This window comes from Nannospalax galili, unplaced genomic scaffold (genome assembly GCF_000622305.1).
Source record: "Nannospalax galili isolate Female #2095 unplaced genomic scaffold, S.galili_v1.0 scaffold146, whole genome shotgun sequence".
In the NCBI taxonomy this organism is placed as follows: domain Eukaryota; kingdom Metazoa; phylum Chordata; class Mammalia; order Rodentia; family Spalacidae; genus Nannospalax; species Nannospalax galili.
The window spans coordinates 4,739,904-4,761,569 of record NW_008357929.1 but is presented as its reverse complement, the minus strand read 5'-3'; the positions used below and the strand labels follow the sequence as shown (position 1 = coordinate 4,761,569).

At 44.0% G+C, this 21,666-nt stretch overlaps 1 long non-coding RNA gene across 1 annotated transcript; it reads right to left on the bottom strand.

The window, feature by feature from the left end:
* Positions 1-6,068: 6,068 nt before the first annotated feature.
* On the bottom strand, positions 6,069-20,745 carry LOC103752058. The gene is made up of 3 exons (XR_608053.2): positions 19,867-20,745; positions 17,107-17,309; positions 6,069-6,141 (listed from the first exon to the last, which is right to left on the bottom strand). It is a non-coding gene; the product is annotated as an uncharacterized LOC103752058 (long non-coding RNA).
* Between the last annotated feature and the right edge of the window lie 921 nt (positions 20,746-21,666).

Below are 21,666 nucleotides of genomic sequence, written 5' to 3'. Positions count from 1 at the left end.
CTTCTAATCTGTAGCTTTTCATGTCAATCTCTTAACAGTTATTTATACAGAGAACAAGTTAATTTTTATGAGGTCTGTCCTACTTGCTTTTTTTGCTGTGATAAAACTGACCAAAAACAACTTTGGGAGGAAAGGGCTTATTTCGGCTTATGGTATAGTCCTTCCGTCAGGGAAGCTAGGACGGGAGCTCAAGATAGGAACCCAGAGGGAAGAACTAAAGCAGAGACCACTGAGGATGCTGCTTACCAGCTTGCTCCCCTGGTTTACTCAGCTACATTCTTATACAGGTATACAGCCCAGGCTCACCTGACGAGGGATAGCACCACCCACAGTGGGCTGGGTCCTCCTGCATCAATCAGCAATTAAGAAAATACCTCACAGTCAGGCCCACAGGGCAGACTAATGGAAGAAATTCCTCTGTTGAGGTTCCTTCTTCCCAGGTGAATCTAGCTTGTCAAGTTAACAAAACCTAACTAGTACAAGGTCCAACTTATCCAAGTTCGCCATCTGGGGAGGAGGTGGCAAGGAATATAGTATATATAATGTTCATATGTACTTTTCAAATGTGTCCATAGGAAAAGTAACTATAGAAACAGAACATTGGATTAGAAACATATTCATTTAAAAGACTAAAGATACTGAAACTTGTATCAGAAAAGTGAAGTGATTTACTTAAACAGGGCGAAGAACACAGGTGAAAGGCTCTTGGCTCCAGCCCCTTTTGCTCCCCTGGAGTGAGAACATTTCTCTGTCTGAATTTGGCCAGTGGGCTATAATCTGGAATCATACAACTTTCTTGTTAGTTTATCACTTACAAGTGGAAGGTTTTCCCAATTCTCCAACCAACGGTATCTTTCCCTCCTTTGCCTCCACACAGTTCTTCCAACCTCCTTTTAGATAGTGCTCAAACTCTTCCATTTTTTTAAAGATTTTATTTTTATTTCTGTGTATCCTTGCATTTGTGTGTAGGGTACCCAAGGAGGCCAGAAGAAGGCATGAGATTCCCTGGAAATGGAGCTACAAATGGCCCTGAGCTGCCCAATGTGGGTCCTCTGTAAGAGTAACAAGAGCACTTAACTACTGAGAAACCTCTCCAGTCCCCCATCAAAGTTTTGATGATGTGATGTGGCAAACATGGACCATCCTGATGGCCTATTTCAACTTCAGCTGCTATAGGTAAAAAGGGACTACGTTTTGAGATTCACAAAGTGAACACACACAACTTTCATCTGTGATTTAAAAGTGTAATTATTGCAAAGAACATTATGTGGAACCAGGATGGTCTTCCATCCTTCATGCTGTCTAGAGACTCCAGTGAAGCTTTGAGCCCATCTGCTATCTCCAGAACTGGGAGCCTGTGATCAGAGCCCAGCAGTGCTCTTTTTGTTTCCAGAATGATTTGAGCTGGCTGTTGCCTTGAGAAGAAGCCTAGCCTCTGGAGTCCTTTCTTTCCCAAGCCTGGGATCTGGGAAGGCTGTGCAGGAGGCAGCTTCTCAGAGCAGGACTCTCCCCTCTTGTGCCCTGTGATTATCAAGTTAGCTCAGGCAGAAGCATCCTGCCTCCTTGGCAGATCATGAAAGGAAGGCAGGAGCGGCAGCAGCTTCCGCTGTGAGCCATCTCAGTCTCCTTTCGTCTCCATTACCAGCAGTAGCTCTGCAGGAGCCTTGTTGAAAGGAAGGAGGTGCTCTCTCTTTCTCCTTCTACAATGCCAAAGAGAGATTTGAGGGCCTGGCTGCTGACAGAGCCACCCTGCAGAGTTGAAGCACTCAATACACAGAAAGAGTTGTTCAGAATGTGAGCCTGGTGAACACCCAAGGAGTATAGTGCTCTCAGAGAAGGAGCCAGGACCCTCTGCAGCTCCTTCTTCCTGAAGGCAGATGTATGAGGGAAGTGTGATTCCCTGTGCATTTGCAAGGTGGCATAGATAGAAAATGCAAGGAAGACCAAGCAAAGGTCCTTTGACGCTGCTTCTGTGAGAGAGAGAAAAGTCTAAGCACTAGAGGTGGCTGTGTTTGCTCCAGAACCCACAGCATGTTCCTTGGGCTTGAGTGCAGAGAGGTTCCATGGTGCTCAGGAGTGGAGGATGCTGCACTAACCAGGGATGGAGTGGTTCTCAGTGCTGGGGGTTCCTATCCACACCCACTGTGAGGCTTACTTCTCTCACCTTGGCCCCTTGCCTGTAGAATGGGAGGGCAAGCCCAGTCAACTAAGATGAAGTGTATCCCGGGCCTCTACAAATGATGTACTCTAGAGCAGCCCCAGGAAATCACATAAGACAGCAGCTCGTGGGACTTGAAGATCTGATCCCGTGTTCTCTTTAGTGCTGGCAGAACTGGCAGAGTCCCTCTTTTGTCCCTCCACTCCCCAAGGAAATAAAACACCCTTCCAGGGCATGCTAGACTCTTCTTAAGCGCAATATAAGACATTTTTCAGTTCCGGCATGATGAAATGACCAACCTCATCATATGGCAACTGAGGCGTTGGAGAAAAAATGCAGTTTCTTCATTGTCCGGTGCCATTCTGTCCTTCCTCTAAGCAGCACTGGGAGTAACTGGGGAAAAGTGGAATTATGACTTTGTCAAGCAAATTTAAAATTCAGTCCACCCTTTAATGGTTGCTGCAGCTTTTAGAATCTCTCAGAGATCTAGGTTTTGTAATTCCTTTCCTTATCTCCTTGTTCTCTCCAGATGTTGTCCTGGTAGACCAGGCTTAAGGGACCTTCTGGATAGAAGGAAGGGAGCCTTAGCCCTGGGTTGCCTCTTAGTGGATGTGATGGCTTAGTGGGTACGAGCCTCTCACCAGATTCATTACTAGTGTTTCATGCTGATGCTTGAGGTTGCAACTCTCTGGACTTCTCTTTCTTGCCTGGTTCAGGACCCAGAGTCCATCTCCAGTAATCTGGCCTTTCTGTCCTGGTTGGGGATATGCTGTCTACTGTCTTTGATATGTCCTCCCTCTGCCCCTCCCATACCCAAACTTTCCACCTCTCAGTATCTGCTGTGTGGTCACACTTTCCTTGCAGTGTATATAAGGGAACTAAATGGCTTCCATCAAAGAAAGAATGTAAGGCAGCTCAGGTGAGCAAGTCAGACTTGCACAGGACCAGTCAAAGCCTCCACTGCCTAATCACATGGATGCCTCCTATTGCAGAGTGTTATAACATGCACATCGTAACTATGTTCTCTCTCTCTCTCTCTCTCTCTCTCTCTCTCTCTCTCTCTCTCTCTCTCTCTCTCTCTCGGCAGCTCAGGTGAGCAAGTCAGACTTGCACAGGACCAGTCAAAGCCTCCACTGCCTAATCACATGGATGCCTCCTATTGCAGAGTGTTATAACATGCACATCGTAACTATGTTCTCTCTCTCTCTCTCTCTCTCTCTCTCTCTCTCTCTCTCTCTCTCTCTTTCTCTCTCTCTCTCTCTCTCATCTATTTATACTGTGTATATGGGCATATAGTTAGATACTAGTAAAGTGAAAAAAAATGGACACCAGGCAGGAAGAATCTCTCAGCATACAAAACCATTTAGACCTCAAAGGTGACTTAAACTTTGCTTGATTTGAAAACAAGCAAAACTTAACTTTGGCTTTTTCCCATAAATGTTAATATTAAAGAAAATATAACTTAAACTCAACTAATCAGAGACAGCTAACAAACTGCTCTACCTTTAGCATAGACAAACTGTAACGATTCTGTTTTGGTAGTCAGTCTGATAATGTCTTTTCTGCATTTCTATTCCCATAAACACTTGCCTCCAAACATCGTGAAGTTTTGTCATGCCTCTGTTAACTTTTAACAATAGATTGATATGTCCTGGAAGGTGGAATAGGATTGCATGTTTTTAGTCATCTCTTCTCTTTCCTCGTCCTCCATTTCCCTTGTCTCTGCCTTCAACTACCCCACACTCAGGTGAGACTTGCTTTAAGGTCTTTCCTTTTGCTCAGGCCTCCTGCACTTAGTGCTTTATGGGCTGTGCATTTCCCAGGATCCATGAAAAGGGAGCTGAGGAATTAGGACTGGGCTCCTTTCCCACAATGCCTGGCTCTCCACCCTGTTGTGTACACAGTGCACGATTTTGAAGGTCAGAAGTTCTTCTCTACTTCCCTATCAAAACAGACTTTATGCTTTCGCTCCCTAGCTCCCTATCAAACCAGCCCCATCTCATCCCCAGGGATTAATGCTCTGAGTCTATGAGGGAGAAGGGCACGTGCATAGGACAAACAAGAAAATAACATGAAAGCTTAAAATAAAAATCTTCTCCAGGTTTTCCAGGAAAGGACGAGCTCCCTCTGGCAAATAAACACTCCCCTTCTCCAACCTGCTGAGTCCTCCAGGAATCTCTGATACCAATACAGAAAACCTTGAAGAGCACTATGGAAGGAAAGCTTCAAGTCTTTCAGGGCTACAACAGTGGCTTCTGGGTTGTGCTGTCACAAAGGTCAACAGAAATACCCACAGCAGCAGCTCTTAGAAGAACTGCTTTGTAAGAAATGCTGTCTTTTGATCATGATGCACTCAGCTGCCAGTTGTCCAGCCTGCCCTTTCTTTCAGGAATGTCACCAGGGCTAAGAACCAGGGTCTTCCTTGTCCGAGCCCAAACTTCAGCTTGAATGTTGTCCTCAGTTTTGCACTCATCTCCCAACGACTTCTTTTGGTGATGCTTACATCCTTGCTCATTTCTGGGGTCTGATTCCCTTGACCTGATCTAGTCTAGATTAATTAGTGAGGACTTTTACATGCTCCGTCCAGCCTCGGCCTTTCTCTAAATTGCCAATGATTCCATTTTAACATGAACCACCTTGGCTCATCAACATTCTAAGCACTGCCTGGAATTTTATCACCAACTCTGGCCGGCTCAGTGACAGGCAGATGAGAAGGGAAGAAGGACAAAGCAAGGCAGTGACTGTCGGCTATACTGTTTTGAATTAGGCAGCCCTGAAAATTGAGAATCTATTCTGTAATATGACTTTTAACTAGGAAGACAGACTAAAAAAAAAACCCTCAAAACAGCATTTGCCTCAGGATTTGGGAAGGAGAGGGGCCTTGATGGGTTTAGGGTAGAGAGTAGAGGATAGTATGCTCATTTAATCTTCGTCTACATTTGCAATGTTTTCTTTTTCTTTTTTTGTTTTTTTTTCTTTGTTTGTTTGTTCCTTTTGAGACAGGATCTCCCTGTTGTCCCAGCTGGCCTGGAACTCGCTATGTAGACAGGTTGGCTCTGAACTCATAGAGATCCACCTATATTGTTTGTGAAATTAAGAGGTAATAAATGAATAACATGTCTAAACAAAAGATAAATATTTTGTTGTTTTGTTGAGACAAGCAAGATCTTCCTACATAGCATAGGCTGATCTTGAACTTCTGTGTAGCCCAAGATGACCTTGAAATCACTGTGTAACTCAGACTGGCCTTGAATTTATAATCCTCCTGCTTTTGCCTCCCAACTGCTGAGATGACAGGCATGTGCCACCAGAGTCAGTTCTAAAAGATAAACAAGCCAGAGTCTATCCAAATAACACAGCAAATACATATCATTCTGCAGATTACCAATAATGCATAGTCTGCTGTTGTTTTGGGATTGTCCTGAAGCTGTAAATTGTCTCTTGAAGTATCTCCAGTGCTAACCATAGATGCTGACAAGTACTTGGCCTTCAAGAACTATTGGCTGAGTCAAACTGAAAGCAAATGTCTTGTTTTCTTAAGGGCAGAAGAGAGACAATATTCCAAAGAGATGCAGGTGAAGAAGGAAGGGCTGAGTTGAAGTACAAACAGAGGGGATTTGTCCTTTGTAGCCTGTCTCTCTGGAAGAGAAGCAGAGCTTGGGTATGGAGCACTATTTGGTTCATCCTGTGCTCCCTGTATTCTGGCCTAGTGTGGGATTGCAGGGAATCAATCAGCAAAGAGTCTTCTTCAAAGTCTCCCAGAGTGATGGAAAATAAGAATCACTGCCAGTCACGGAAATATGTCCCTGCAGCAGTAAGGGCTCCAACTCTCGGTTTCCATGATTTGATGATCCGCATGTGCATTGTGAACTGCTCCCGAGTGTACCAGACTGGGGGTGGGGGCATGCACCCCCTCCCTTTAACTGCTGTTCTCTCCATTTGCTTCCACAGATGCCGACATGATTCTTGTTGCATTAATGTGTCTGGAAAAGTGAGAAAATGGGAGCAGCATTAATTAAAAATAATATGTCACTCCAGAGATAGTTTGAGCTCCCTTCTCTTCACACCCATGATATACTTTTCTTTGTGATTTATTATTGACATTCATTGGTTCAGGGAGTAAAACATGTAGATTGCAGTAGCAGTGAAAAAGTGAGAGATGTGAAAGAACTGACTCAGTGTGACGAAGTGTGTCCACTCTACAGGCATCTGTGAGGCAGACTTTGAAAGCACTCAAGAGATTACTAAAGAACCAGGGGGAAATAACTGAGTTCCTAATATGATATGGAGGGATAGGGAGAAAGTGGTAAAAGAAAAATGGGCATTAAAAAAAAAATAGAGGCTGGGTGTGCTGGAGCACATCTTTAATCCTAGCACTTAGGAGGCAGAGACAGGTGGATCTCTGTTGCGATTGAGGCCAGCCTGGTCTCCATAGTGAGTTTCAGCCCAGCTGGGGATCAAAAGGAGAGAGAGAGAGAGAGAGAGAGAGAGAGATTACTATGAAAACTACAGCAGGTAAACCTGACCCTGGTCTGGAAGGTTCTATAGTTCTGAGGAGGAAGAAAGTGCTCAAAAATCAATGAGAGGGACAGAAAGATAGCTCAGCACTTAAGAGGACCCAGATCAGTTCTCAGCACCCACATGGAGGCTAACAACCATCTGTAACCCCAGTTCCAGGGGCTCTGACACCCTCTTCTGGCCTCTGTGGGCATTGCACTCATGGGTACCCCTCTATATGCAGGCCAAACATTCATACATATAAAAAATAAAAATAAGAGCCAGCTAACAGAGCACTCGATGGACAAAGCTGCAAGAATTTGAGGAACACAAGGACATAGTGACATAGTTAATGATCAAACATGTAAGTAGATAAGAAGAAACAAAATATGAAATACTTCAGAAGATGTATGGAGATACACCCCCGTACCTCATGTGTGGGATATACACAGTGACTTCCAAAGCGTACAGCAGGAGGGTAAGAAAACGGATAAGTACAGTGGAGAGAGCTAGCAAGCACTCTCTTGCCTGGCATGGTCAAGGTTAACACCACCATTAACAGCACGTACCCTTGGTATGAGCAGTGCTTCACTTGATAGCCATCCTCTGCAAACCTCGTAACCCCAGTCTAACTATGAGAAAACTGTCAGACAAACACAAACTGTAGAAGCTTTTACAAAAACCCAAGCAGTACTCTTCAAATCTGTTAAGATCATCACAAATCTCCAAAGTCTGAGACAGTGTGACAATCCAGAGGAACCAACTAAACAAAATGTAGAGGCCTGGATGGAACTGTGAAATTGGAAGGAACCTTGGGAGGAACCTAAGAAATCAGAATGAAGAATGGACTGGAGTTGATAATAATGTGTCAGTTTTGTTTCTTGCCACCATGGACAGCAGCTACAGTATGGAACTGGGTCCAAATTGCAAAAGAGACTCTTAAATTGTAACCAGAGCCCAGAAGTTCACAGTCACCTCCTTGATCATGCTGTACTTTGAAATGTAATACTGTTCTAATGCCTGTAATTTCAGGGGTTTCCTTTAGAAGTGAAAGCAATATTTTCAGCTACCCCATTTATTTGTTCAGCCTTGTTGACGCAGTAAGGTAACTGGACCAAGGAAACAAGTTTGAGGAAGGACTCCATGAAGTGCACATTTGCATTCTTCAGAATTAAAGTCTACAAACCCATATCTTTCACATGCATCCTAAGAAGTGGGATTTCTAGTCTTCCTTTGATTTTCATAAGATTGAAGTTTTCCTCTTAATGTTAAACTGATGAAGTTATTTTCATTCAGTTACACACACACACACACACACACACACACACACACACACACACACACACACACACACACACACACACACACACACACACACACACACACACACACACACACACACACACACACACACACACACACACACACACACACACACACACACACACACACACTTTTAAGGGAACTTCCTAATAAATTCAGTTTTCATCAGCCTGAAGCCTCCTTCTGTTTCACTTGCTTTCTCTGGCATCTTTGTATGTGACCCTCCACTTCCCAATCAAAATCACAGCTTCTAAATTAAGTGAAGAAAGAGTTTTGTTTTCTCAAACCCACCTAATAGGTGAGCAAATCAGAAGCCTGATTCAGAAAGCGGCCATCTCTCTATTTGTTGTGTTAACCAATTAAAAGGTGTTACTCTCTTGGTGATAAAGTGTGACCTGGCTCCTTGGGCTCATTATTTATGAGTTAGCTGGGATCATTCTGGCCTTAGATTCCAACATCATTTGGGGGTTCCATTTGGGTCACAACCCTTAACAGTTGAAGCTGGCTGTCACAGGAGCCAGTAACAAAGTCAGCATCACAAAGAGCAAATTGAAGAAACCTCTTAGAACTGTTGTTCTCCACAAGGCAGCTGTTCACACAAGGATTGTACCCTTAGAAATGTTTATGTGCCAGAAGAGAGTGGAGAGTCCAGATAGGAACAAAAAAGGAAGGGTTTGTAATTGCATTTGTCCAAATATCTGGATAATTAATTTAATAAACTGGATAACTGCCACAATGCTTCTGTCCCCTTTCTACTTGTTCACAAAGCTAATGAGGAATTGGGTAAGAGTTTAATGTTATAGAGGACATGTTTTGTCTTTCTAAAATGGCATGTCCCTTGCTGCCAGAACTGGTTTGCTTTGACTTTTGATCCTGCCCTTCTGCTTTGATGGAATTGAGAAAGTAGACAGAATAAAAAACAAAAACAGAAACAAACAAACAAAAAAACCCCTAACATTTTTATTGAACTTTTGAGCTTCTAAACTTCTTTCTCAAAAATCCAGGATATCATTAAATCTGTACAAGGCAAGCCTTGATGCACAAGTCAGTACTACTGTCTTCATTGGTTAAGATTTATTTTAGCTCACAGTTTTAGTCCATAACGATGGGGGAAGAAAAGTGGAGTTAATGGTGGTGGGGCCTGTGGCAGCTGGAGGGAAGCAGAAAGCTTAGGCTAGAGGACAAAGTAGATATTACCTTCAAGACCCAATCCACGATGACTGACTTCTTGGGAACCAAGTCTTCAACCATGAGCCTGTGGGGTATATAATTCACTTACAAAGCATAACAACTTCTCTATTTACAGCAAAGGAAACTGAGCCACAGCATGTCATGGAGTAGTCACCAAGCTAGCAAACAGTAGCCTGGAGGAATGCCAGTCTTCTTAGGGTTTTTGTCCTCTGAATATGAACATATATGTGTATATATGTGCATATTAACTTTTCATGCTGCTGTGATAAAAGACCCTGATGCAAACAACTTAAGGAAGGAAGGGTTTGTTTTTTTCTTACAGTTTCAGGGTATAGTTCATTATGGTGAGGAAGGCAGGGCAGCAGGAGCTAGCTGGGCACATTGCATCTATAGTCAGGAAGTGGAGAGAGATGAACGCATGCTCCTGTTGGCTTCCATTTTTCCACGGACACGGTCCAGTTTCCCAACCATGGAATGGCCATACCCACATCAAGTGAGTCTCCTCACCACAGTTAAGGCTGTCAAGATGCTCCCCAAATGCATGCCCCAAGAACCCCCTCCCAGGTGATGCTAGATTCTGTCAGGTTGACAATTAACACCAATTATAGTGTGTACACATAGATGTTCTTCTTCTTGGATTCATTTGATTTGCTGATGAACTGTCTCCTAAACTTGCACACATGCAGCTTTACACCAAGTACTTTCTATAAAAGCAAAAGAACAAGAAGGAATGAAATTCTGAGATGGGGCACTGAAAACTTAGAAGATGAGAATTAAGATCAATTCCTTTATTCCTCTGCTGCTTTCTTTCTTCTGTATCTCTTAGTGAGAATTGCATATCCTGAAATTAAATGTGTTAAAATGCCCTGGGGGACACATACAAAAATGGAAATGTGGATAGAAAACAAAAAACAAAAAAATCTTGAGATGCTATCAAGCCAAAAAATGGGAGGAAGGGTATAATGACAGTAAAAATCTCTAACAGCCAAGGTTCAAACTTTCAGTCATAGCACTATGCAACCAGCATATCATATGTATTTGTGACGTCCACTCGGGGGTAGGTACAACTTCAGAAAGGTTTGGGATGGAAAAAATGTAGAGAAATGTATGTACAGTCAACCCAGCCAGCAAGCAGAAGCCATTGGATCAGGCTTTCTTCATACTTGGCCTTGGGGGACATGTCTAGCACTACAACTATACTTCTGGTTATTTCTATCTGCAAGGCAGAGAACCCATGGTTTGCAGTAAATATTTCCTTATGCTGAGATCTTGCAAGGCATTTCTTAGCCGGGGTCACTGTCACTGTAACTAGACCCAGTGACAATGCTTTACCCTACCTGTCAGTTCTGTAGATGTCCTTATTCCCAGCTGCTATATGGACATTGAATCATCATCTCTCCTGCTCTGAGGTCTTCCTGTCTGCTAAGTTTAATTCACTGCCCTGCCTTGACCTCTTTCTTCCATGTAAACTCTCTGGGCTGACTGCCTAATTCCAAATGAGTCTTCTGCTTCATTTTCCATGTGTGCGTTCACTGAGTTTTCCCCACTCTGAGTGGCCTGAGCTCAGTTCCAGTGCTACACATTTCAGGCTTATTCATGGCTCAGTTTCAACCTTTGATCTAGGACTCTCTACAACCTTGTTGCTTTCACTATCACCACACCCAGTATGGCCATGGACTTCTTCAGCCTGTGGTATTCTTGCCAGTAGGAAAGTCCTTCTGGTACAGAGATTTATAGAGAGTTCACCGCCTGTTCTCCAAGACTGGAGTGTGAAGTCACAGAGCGACAGTAGAGGATGGCGAAGAAACCGAGAGTGAAATGAGGAATTGCAAAAATAACTTAGAAAGTTTAATCCTCAAACAAAAGTTTTTTTAAAAATGGTCCTTCGGGCATTCAGCAATACCCTTGCCCATATTTTCGCATCAACCACCCCTTTTTAATTGGTACCTGACTCTTGAGAAACTTACCTCAGCACCACGATGATGTTGCTCAACGTCACGATCCAGGCATACCATAGATGATGTTATTCAAAGGCTTGATCTAGGCTTACCATATCAGACTAGACATCTGTCCACTGAAGTAAATCCAGGATCCAATTAGCAAATGTGAAGTCTGATGATAGGTGACAATAACAAACTGGGTCTTTTCAGCCCAGTGACCTCTGTTATTGTAATGATGATATTTGCCTACTGAGTGATTCAACTTTAGCCTGGCACTCAACCAACAGACAGTCCAGCTAGCTGGTGTCTACTTCCTGACAACGAATCAAAAATTTCTATTGTCCATTTGACTATATTAATGGCCAATTTGTGCCTAACCACACAGATTAGATCAGTAGGTAAGATCCAATTAGCCAACTCACTTTTTTCTCTTTAAAGAACATTAAAGCACATTGAAAATTATATGTACTTTCTGTACTAACAATGCCTCTGTGGAGTGTTTCACAGAAGTCAGAAACAGAGCCCAAGGTGAACCGAATGACACTAGATAAAAAAAAGTCACATTGTAGAGGTGGACCCTGATTGATGTGAATCTTAAGCAAAGAAAATAGCACGTTTATGTGTAATGCACTCATACAGGCCTCCTATTTTTATGAGGAAATATATTTTGGTAGATTAATTCATGGTGGTTTTGAATAAAGCATCAATAAATTCCAGCCGAAGGGAAAGCCTGACAATGAGATGCAGAGTCTCTACGTGCGTGTCTGAGGTGACAGCATGGACAGTCTCTCCAGCATTCATGTGGCATGCTGTTCAGTATGACTTTTCTCAGGAAGAGCTAATCCCAGTATGTATCTCCCCTAGCTGCCAGCCACTGATGTCTTTTAGTCAAAAGCGCACAATAACTCCTGATGTTGGTGCCCCTTGCAGGCTCGCCCCCTTCAGCTCATAAATGTTTCAGTTTGGGGCAATAAAGCTGCATAATTGGAACAGAATTCTGAAACCCATATCTACATAAAATAATAGAACCATGCTTGAACTATTCTGACTGCCGTCTCTCACTGAGCTGTTAGGCAAATAGGATTTATTCTTTGTGCTAATTCCAACTATAGTTAATGCCTGCTGACTATTTGGAGCTTTGTATGTTGGAAAGCTTTCTGGGGCTATGACTGGTCTCAGCAGGAAAGGATTCTATAATTGATTAGTGATGTCTGCTGTGGGCACAGGAGGGGGGTAGTTATAGTATGCAACAGGAGTGAGCTACAATATTATGCAGAGAAATCATATTCTACAGACCCAGCTAAATGTGCATGTTGAAAATGGTTCATTACAAACTCATCCAGGAAACACATAACTAAATGAGCTGACTTGTGCCCCAAAACAGGTTTGTAGATGCAGAACTCATTTACACACACACACACGCACACACGTTAGGAGAACTTTTACTGGTTTGGTGCTAACTTCCCTTTATTCTTAAGTAGAAATATCTGGATCAGTTCTAACCAGCATGACTCTCTATTAATGTTCCATCAATATGAAGAAAATCACATTGGAGAGTTCGAGAGGATCACAATAGCAAAGTAGCCCCTTAAGGAGGACTGTTTCTCTATAAACTTGCCAAGACATTGAGTGAATATGTGGTCCTCATATTAGACCATTTAACTGAGTTTCTAGAACATCAGTTCGAATGTTCAAATCTCAACAGTGGTTCAAATCTTCAAAGGCCTCTTTCTCATACCATAGCTGGTGACATAATGGAGAATGTCCATGCTCTAAGGTGCCAGAAGAAAGGATACTCTTGATCTGCTCTCAGGGAGGCAATATGCTTCTTCCTCACAGGATGTTATAGGAGGAAGGAAGGCTCCAAGAAGGTGAGTGCTGGATTGTAGGTCAGAAAGCATAATCTATTTGTGTTTATCTTTCAGGGTCTACCCAATGACTAGCACATAGCAGTAACTGGTTAAATGGTAATCAAACGACTAAATAAATAATAAATAAGTGAACCAGAGATGAGTTAATCCCATGCAAGATTAGCTATAGGAATAATTTGAGGTCATCCTTGCTTTTACATGTCTGGCTTAGAAAAAAAGAGTCCACAGAATGTGGATTTCCCTGTGCTCATTCAACTTTGCGTTGCCACAATTTGAGTTCTAAGTATGCCTCATGCAATGTTCCCATTGCTCTGTTAGCTAAGTGGGAAAACCAGGAAAAGCCTTTTGCACTGCTTCTGATATGAAATCTCCCTCATCTCCTCTGAGCAATTGTGTTGAGTCTTGGAAAGGACATGGATAAAGCTAATCATTCCCAGGTTGACCCAAGTTGACATTCTCTGAGGTCTCCAGTAAGAAATCATGACTAACTAGACCTCTTTTCCTTTCTTCTGTATTGGTATAAAAATTTGTACTAGCTGTGAATGGTGGTGCATGCCTTTAATCACAACACTTGGGAGGTAGAGGCAAGTGAATCTCTATGAGATTGAGGCCAGCCTGGTTTACACACAGAGTTATAGGCCAGCTGGGGTTACAGGGAGACCCTGTCTCAAAAAGATAAAAAAAAATGTATTAGCGTTTTGCATAAACCACATTATTACTCCACTTAGCAGGTGTCATGGGTTCAATTGTATCCCTGACTTTCCTTCCCCCATTAATATATTAAAGTCTTAACCCCTATATTCCTAAATACAGTCAAGTTAAAATGAAGTCAGGAGACTAGACCCTTATCTAATGTGAATAGGCTCTTAGAAAAAGGAGCAGGTTTTGAAGACAGACACACAAACAGAGGTAGTACCACATGAACACATCAGCAAGCTTGACGAAGGACAGAGGCCAGGACGGATCCTGCCTTTCCTGCCCTCAGAAACTGCTAACTCCTTGAACCGTGAACAAATACATTTCAGTTGTTTAAGCTCTCAATTTGTGCTGCTTTCTCATTCATCACAAGGAAAATAACACAGCAGCAAACCAAAAATGGCCTCAGATATCTCTGTGGCCAGAAGTTACTCCTAATCCATTCTGCTTTGAGTCTGGCCTCTGATATTTGATTTAGCTGATAATTGTTTTGTGATGAACTGCCATAGCACTTAATGACTTAAAACACCTATTGGCATTTATCTTCTTGTGATTCTGGCTTGACTGGGGCTCAGCTGGCTGGTTCTTCTGGTTTTACTTCAACCAGATAATCCAGATAACAGCGATGCATTCACTTGGGAGTGCAATTGGAAATGAAATGCTCAAGCTAGTATCTCAAATTTTAGAATCTCTTTTCATGTGGCATCTTATCAACAGGATTCTGGGTAATCCAAGTTCCTTCCAGAGTAGCTAGATTCCAAAAATGCAGAAGTAGATTGCTAGGCCTCTTCAGGGAGAGATCCCTGGCATATCATTTCTGTCAGCTTCTATGAGGTAAAGCAAGTTATGAGATGGGCTCTGGATTCAAAAGAGAACAAATGGACTCCACTCTTGCTGAGAGGAGTAAGACAAGATGTGTGGCCATCAGAAAGTTACCACAAGAGTGCTGTTTCATCCCCTCATCCAACTTCTTTTAAAAAATATTTCATTTATTATTAGTTTTTTATGTATATGAGTGTATTGCCTGCATGTACGTGAGTGTACCTATGTTGTACAATGCCTGTGGAGGTCAGAAGAGGGCATCAGATCCCCTGGAACTGGAGTTACGGATAGTTGTTAGCCATCATGTGTGTGCTGAGAACTGAACCCAGGTCCTCTCCAAGAGCAGCCATCTCTTAACTCCTAACCCACCTCTCCAGCCCCCTTAAAGCTGCTTTCCCCATGTATTCTGAAACTCCATTCCTTGTTCCTCATGATTTCATATACAGAATCTCTAAGACAGAAAGCATAGCAATATGTTGGGCTAGCCTACTCTATGTCTGTAGTACATCACTAAGACCTAGAATGGCTTCTGGTGCCCAAGCTGCTCCTCTAGTCTCTACTATTAACAATCACTCAAGGTAACACATATGCAACTTGAAAATTTCCATCCACTTCCCAGTATTGATTCAGTTGCCTGAATTTTTGAGCACTGTTGCTGGTTAGTCCCTGATTTCAGCTTCCTGGCATCACATTGCCAATACTCTCTGCCACTACCACACCAAGGCCTTTGTTCTGTCATGCTTGTGAGCAGAGGACAGCTACCTGCCCTAACTTGTGCACTGTGCTGTTTCTGCTGATAACTGCCTGGATCATTTCATCTTGTCTCTAGATTATTTTGTCTACCAGAATGAATAATATTTTTCTGATAATGTTCAAATCTTTGATTGAGATGGATATGCTCTTTGGACACTGTGTCTCTAAGCTTGACTAATCCTCTGGGACAGTCTTCACAGGCTGAACATCCTTTCCCAGACTTTGCTATACCCTTATGTGGGTTTTCACACCAACAATAAATTTACTTGTATCTGTTCTTTCTTTCAATTGTTTCTAGTGAACAGCAGCTCCTCCACTTAAATCTATTGGTGTGGCCTGATGACATCAGCTATGAAGGAGCACTCACTTGTCCTGTCCCCCACATATCGACCAACCCTGTTATTGTTATCCCTAGGCTGTAGTGCTCATTTATTACATAGGATATGTTAGGTCACTCAGAGGAAGGCAACACTATTTCTTTTAGATTAAACTCTTAGTTTGATCAGCCATAAGACTGGTTGTTTTAAGAAAGATCCCTTGGCTGGGGCTGGAGAGATGGCTCAGTGGTAAAGAGCACTGACTGCTCTTGCAGAGGACCCAGGTTTGGCTTCCAGCACCCACGTGGTGGCTAACAACCATCTGTAACTCCAGTTCCGGGTATCCAATGCCCCGTTCTGAGCTCTGTGGGCACACAGATATGCTTTCACACATGCAGGAAACACAGTCATACACATTAAAATAGATGAAACTATTTTAAAATAGGAACATATTTTCTCAGGTAGCATAAAAGTATGGGGCAGGCAAGATAGCTCAGCTGGTAAAGGTTCTTGCCTGCAGGCCTGACAACTCGAGTTTAATCCCTCGGACCCATATGGTAGAAAGAGAGAACTGATTCCTACAAATTGTCATCTGATCTCCACAGACATACTGTGACACATACATGTGCACACACACAAATAACTAAATCCCATGAGGACACCATTAGCACTAGAATTTCTCTCCATAGGGTGAGATGCTTACCACAGTACCATCGCAGAGACAAGAGGGTGCCTCTTTCCCTGTCCTGCTCACACAAGTCCTGCATGACCATCTGACAACATGAGTTTCTGTCACTGGTTTCTCTGAATATCCAGGCTAACTGAGAGGTGGTTTGCTTCAATTTGGGACACATAGAATTCCATGTGGATTCCTTTCAGTGAGGCTGGAGGAAAGCAAATCTCCACGCTAAAGATTAGGGACTGTGGCTAGACAGAAGGCAAAACAATGTTGGGAGGCAGGAAAAACTGCCCTCTACACGAAGAGATGTCTAGTGCATGGGAAGCTTCCAAAATGCTTAAAAGTCTGGAATAACGGGCTTGAATTTTTCCAAATGAACTAAAATATCTATGCAGCATTTCACATGGATGCAAAACATTATCCTAATTTGAAAAATACTTTAGAAACAGCAAGCTTGGTATGAGCCGATAAATTGATTTGCCTATCAGCAACATTAACAAAAGCTAATGCACTCCAATTTTCTGACTATTAGAACTATTTAACATCAGAATTGGTGGCCTTAGGAGATAATTTCAAACTTGTCTAGATACGATAAAGAGAAAGCCATACAATCACTAACAAGGATGCCACTGAGAGAAACGAAATGGGGACTCAGACTCAATCATTCACTTATTCATCCAACACATATTTCTAAATGCCTGTGGTATAAGGCCAGAACTTCTGAAGCAGATGTGGAGACAAAATTTGGCATGCAGGCTAGTCTTAAGAGAACAACACTAATGAAAAGGGAGGGGGCGGGGCAGATGGAATGTAGGGAGCTCTGGGGCTTTAGACAAAACAAGCTGACTAAAGTTCTTACCTGGAGCTAGATGTGGGTTCCTTGGAGAAGGCTGGCTATGTTCCTTTGGGAGATGATCTTCTGAAGCTGAGAAAAACTCCAGAGGAGCTGACAGCTGGAGATGAGTCTTTTGGTATCCATCACAGACTACCCAAGGCCCAGCATGGTTGTAGGCATTGAGAATATAGCAGTCAACAAAGCTCAAGTAAGAGCAGCTAATCTAACTGGAAGAGAACAGAGTGGTTAAAATACCTCAGTGGATGCATACCAGTGATGCTGTGATGGAAAATCTATCATGAGGAGGCACTGACAGAACATGATGGAAGAGGTCCTGGCGATGGTGGGTCATTGTACTATTTCCATCAGTAATATTTAAGCAGAACCTACAGGATGGGAGAAAGAATCTGCACGTCTGGAAGAAGGGGGTATAGGCAGAGAACACAGCAAATACAAAGGCTCCAAGCAGGTCCCAGTGTGCCTGGAGGGAGGGAGTTAAGACAGAGTTGGGGGAGATGAGCTTAGAAGGACAGTTGGAGACCAGAGCACACAGGGCTTTGGGGCCAAGTTCATTCTTGGAGGCCTTGGTAAAGACTCACGGGGAAAGGCAATAGCGATCCCATTTTGTAAAGGTGAGAACTGAATCTCATAGAACTGATAGATTCAGCACAAAGTTGCCTAGTTTGTTAGAAATCCTAGAGAAAAATCAGAATGAAGACTGACAAGATATGATTCATCTATTAGGAATGCTTTTGGCTACATTTAAAAGAACGTCTGCATTCAGATAGGTTTGAACAAAAGAAAATTTGTCTCACATTGCTAGGAGACCAGAGTTGGGAGGGCTCTAAGCATAGTTCCATGCATGGTTCCAATCTTCCATTAATTTTCCTCAGTGCATCAACCAGGAAAAACTAGTGCATGCTAAACAAGCATCCTTTAGTTCTAGTGGCCTTCAAAAAGCAAAAGTATATGTTTTATTGTTCATGCTATCTGTGCTGAGCTTAGGTAAGGACCCTGACCGACAAAACCACCCTTACACAGAAGCTTGCTGATCACTAAGTCAAAAGGAAATGAAGACTCTGGAATGTTTTGCAGCAGCAATTAGATGCTCTGCTTCAGAAACACCACACACAATTCTGTTCACAGCTTGCTGAACAATACCAGTCACCTCACCTTATCTTCTCATTCATAAGTGGGCCAAGCATCGCAATTCTACTATGGGTCTGAAAGGCAGAGTAGAGAAACTTAGTGAGTAGCACCAACAACTATCGCACCGAATATCAACTTCAACTTGAAACTATCCAGAGCAATAATACTCAGAAGAGAGGAATTATCACTATTTTTAAGAGCAGAGACATTTTCCTCCCAACAGACTTTATTTACAATAACCAGAAATGGATCACATGGACATTTATAATCAATCATTGCTAAAGAGAATAGGATTACTGGGGCTAGAGAGCTGGCTCAGCAGTTAAGAACACTGCGTACTCTTGCAGAGGACCTGGGTTTGATTCCCAGCACCCACATGGTGGCTAACAACTGTCCATAACTCCAGTTCCAGGGGAATCTGATGCCTTCTTCTGACGTCCTTGGCATTGCACGACACAGATGCACTCACATACATGCAGGCAATATATTCATACACATAAAATAATAATAAAATATTTTAAAGAGAATAGGGCTATTATGGTTCACTCAGCACAATTGAATAGACCCTTTAGAGCTAGGGATTGGGACAATTGTCCTTAGCCTTAGGGCTTTGGGAAGTTGGTGTAGGTTTTAGAAAAGATGCTTCTTCTCTGGAGCTTTTTAATGAGTCAAATCCACAAATGAAGGATGTTTCAACACTGATGCTGAAATCAAAAAGAAAAATGCGATAGGGTGGGGAGGATGCATGATAGAGGCAAGTAAACTGGTCAACTTCAAAGAGTGAACCAGGAAGGCGTGGAAGTATTAATAAAAAAGAGTGATAAAGTGTACTGCAATATGAGTCAGGGTAGAAACCTTGGACAGCCTATTCAACTTGCTGTGTTACCCATTCTACCTATCTGTTGATGCCACCCTATGAGAGCACGGAAATTCAGAACCCATTTGCCCTGCAGAGAGGCAGAAGGGTGGTGTGGGGGTGAGTCTGATAAACCAGTCAATTCCCCTTTCTCAGTGATCAAATTTCATTAGAATCCCTCCCACATTATTTCATCTCCCTATTGCTAAGGGAGCTCCCAGATACATAAATGAAAATTCTGGAATAACGAAAGAGATGTGGAAACTCAAAGAGGACATGGAGGGAATGGCTTAGAAATTGCACTGAGTAGATTTTTTTTTCTGCTGAGCTTTCCGTTCCTGTACTGGGCAGTGTCAGGAAGACCTCTCAAAGGTACTTCTGCATGATAACTGCTAACTGTTCTGAACCTGCTCTTCTGACCAAGCATACCATCTCCTCTATAGTCACCAACTATCAAGAGTCTACTTTATAGTTCCATATTTCACCCCTGGATTACCAGCACGGCTCCCAAAGAGTTTTTCCTGCCTCCAGTTCAGTGTACCCTATTCCATTAGATGAGGCGAGCCAACAAAACTGTGATTCTGATGTCGTCTTCCCCTAATTAAAATCCATCAGTATTTCCCCATCAATTATCAAATGCATTCAAGTTCTTTGGCAGGGTTACGTCACCCTTCTGTTGCTTCTCGAAGGGCCTTACTATTCTGCACACCTAATTCACACACCCTCAGCACTTCATCTCTTCCCGTTTTCGCTCTTCCCTCTGCTGGAAGCATCCTTACCTTCATGTTTGCTTTGCTAACTATTAAACATTCTTCACCATGTAGTTTATTATCCCGCTGAGCACCGTCTTTGACCCCTCCTGCTCCCCTCTGGGGTTAGGCTAGATGCCTGTCCTCTGCTCTTAGAACACTCTGTGCCCACCTTTGTCATGGACATAAATCCTGCCATGCAGAAATTATTTGACTGTCTCCTTAAGGAATGAACTTCTTAGCAGAGGGACTGTCTTATTCAGTCCTTATCTTAGCGCTTACTGTGCATGGCAGAGTTGGCACTAAAAATGTTTTTAACAGAACCATTAAGAGGAGATGAAGTCAGGGGGAATAGGAGGAATTGCCAAGAGTGAGGGGATGGAGATAGCAAGGGGAGGTTTCCTGGCAGAGTGGGCCAGAGTGGGTGCACCCCTTCTCCATCTTAGGCTAAGACTGTCCCCATGTGTCTTAGAATCTGGTTTCCAGCTCCAATTCATCCTTTACGTTGCTGCCAGTCTTTCCTGGATTTGTTTCTTTGGTTTGAGCCACACTTGAGTCAGGACTGGATGGACAGTTTCAGGGAAAAATTCTCCGTTGCCGTCACTTTGACAGTCTGTCTCCTGCCTTCCACTAAAATACTCAGGAAACACAGGCAGAGGCTTGGCTGTGGCTGCTTCTCCTGCTCCCTCAACTCCAGGGAGGGCACAGACCAAACTGGGACTGGGACTCCCTCTTGGGGTGGATTCAGAGCTTGGAAAGTCAGACTCTTCTCAGCAGACCTGAAAGGAACGCCTTCACCACAGCGCCCAATTCGTCTTTCTCCAGAAACAACAGGTATTTCAGCACAGGATTTCCAAGAGAAATCTTAAAAACGCGGATAGGTTTTTGTTGTTGTTCTTACTAGTTTCAACTCTGGAAAAAAGTTGAAGAAAGAGGAAATTTGAGATGTCACTCAGAGCTGGGGCTATCTCTCACCCGTGTGCGCGCTGAAGGAGAAAGGAGCCTAAGTTCAGCACATTTGGTGGCCCAATAGTCTCCCTAGAGCCACTTGACCCTGGCCTCAGTTTAGGAACCTGTAGCAATGGGTTTGACCTCTTAACTTGGCTTCCAGCATCACCACTAGGGAGAGGCAAAGGCTTGCGGAAACCTAACTCCCTTTCTGGGAGCGCGCAACCCCGGCTAAGGTAAGGTGGGACGCTCTGGGAGGGTGGAAGCGCACTGTCAGGGGCGGTCTGACCCTGCACCAGCCGGCTCCAGAGGGGATACTCTGGCCATGTTCGGGGGAGGGAACCCCTCTTTGCCCGCCGGGTGCACCACGTTTTTAACTGCTGTCCGGGGCTTTGGTGACGCGGAGCCTCGGGTGCCTGGAGAAGGGGGGTGGGGGAAGGAAAGAGGAGTCTTGTCGTCCCCCACCCGGGCGCCCAGGCGTGGAGACGTGGGCGGCGGCGAGCGGCTGGGCTCCCTCCCGCCCTCCCCGCGCGACGCTCCCGCGTGTGCGGGTGTGTGAGTGCGTGTGTCTCCCTCGCCGCCTCTCGCACACGCTCCGGCACTAGTGCAGGCGGCGCCCGGCTCGCTCGCCCGCTCGGGCCGCTGCGCTCCCGCCTCGCCGCCGCCTCTGCAGCGGCAGCAGGGCATGGTGAGTGACTGAGGTGCAGCCGCCGCTGCCCCGCTGCCCGCGAGACCCCAGCCCCGGCGTCCCGCCGAGCCCTCCAGCCGCGCCTGCCGTGCGCCCTCGGGTCGCGCCGCGCAGGGCCACCGTCCCGGCCAGGACACGCTCCTCGAGGGCTGCGCTCTCCCCGCTGCCCCCGCTGCTGCCTGCACCCCGTGACT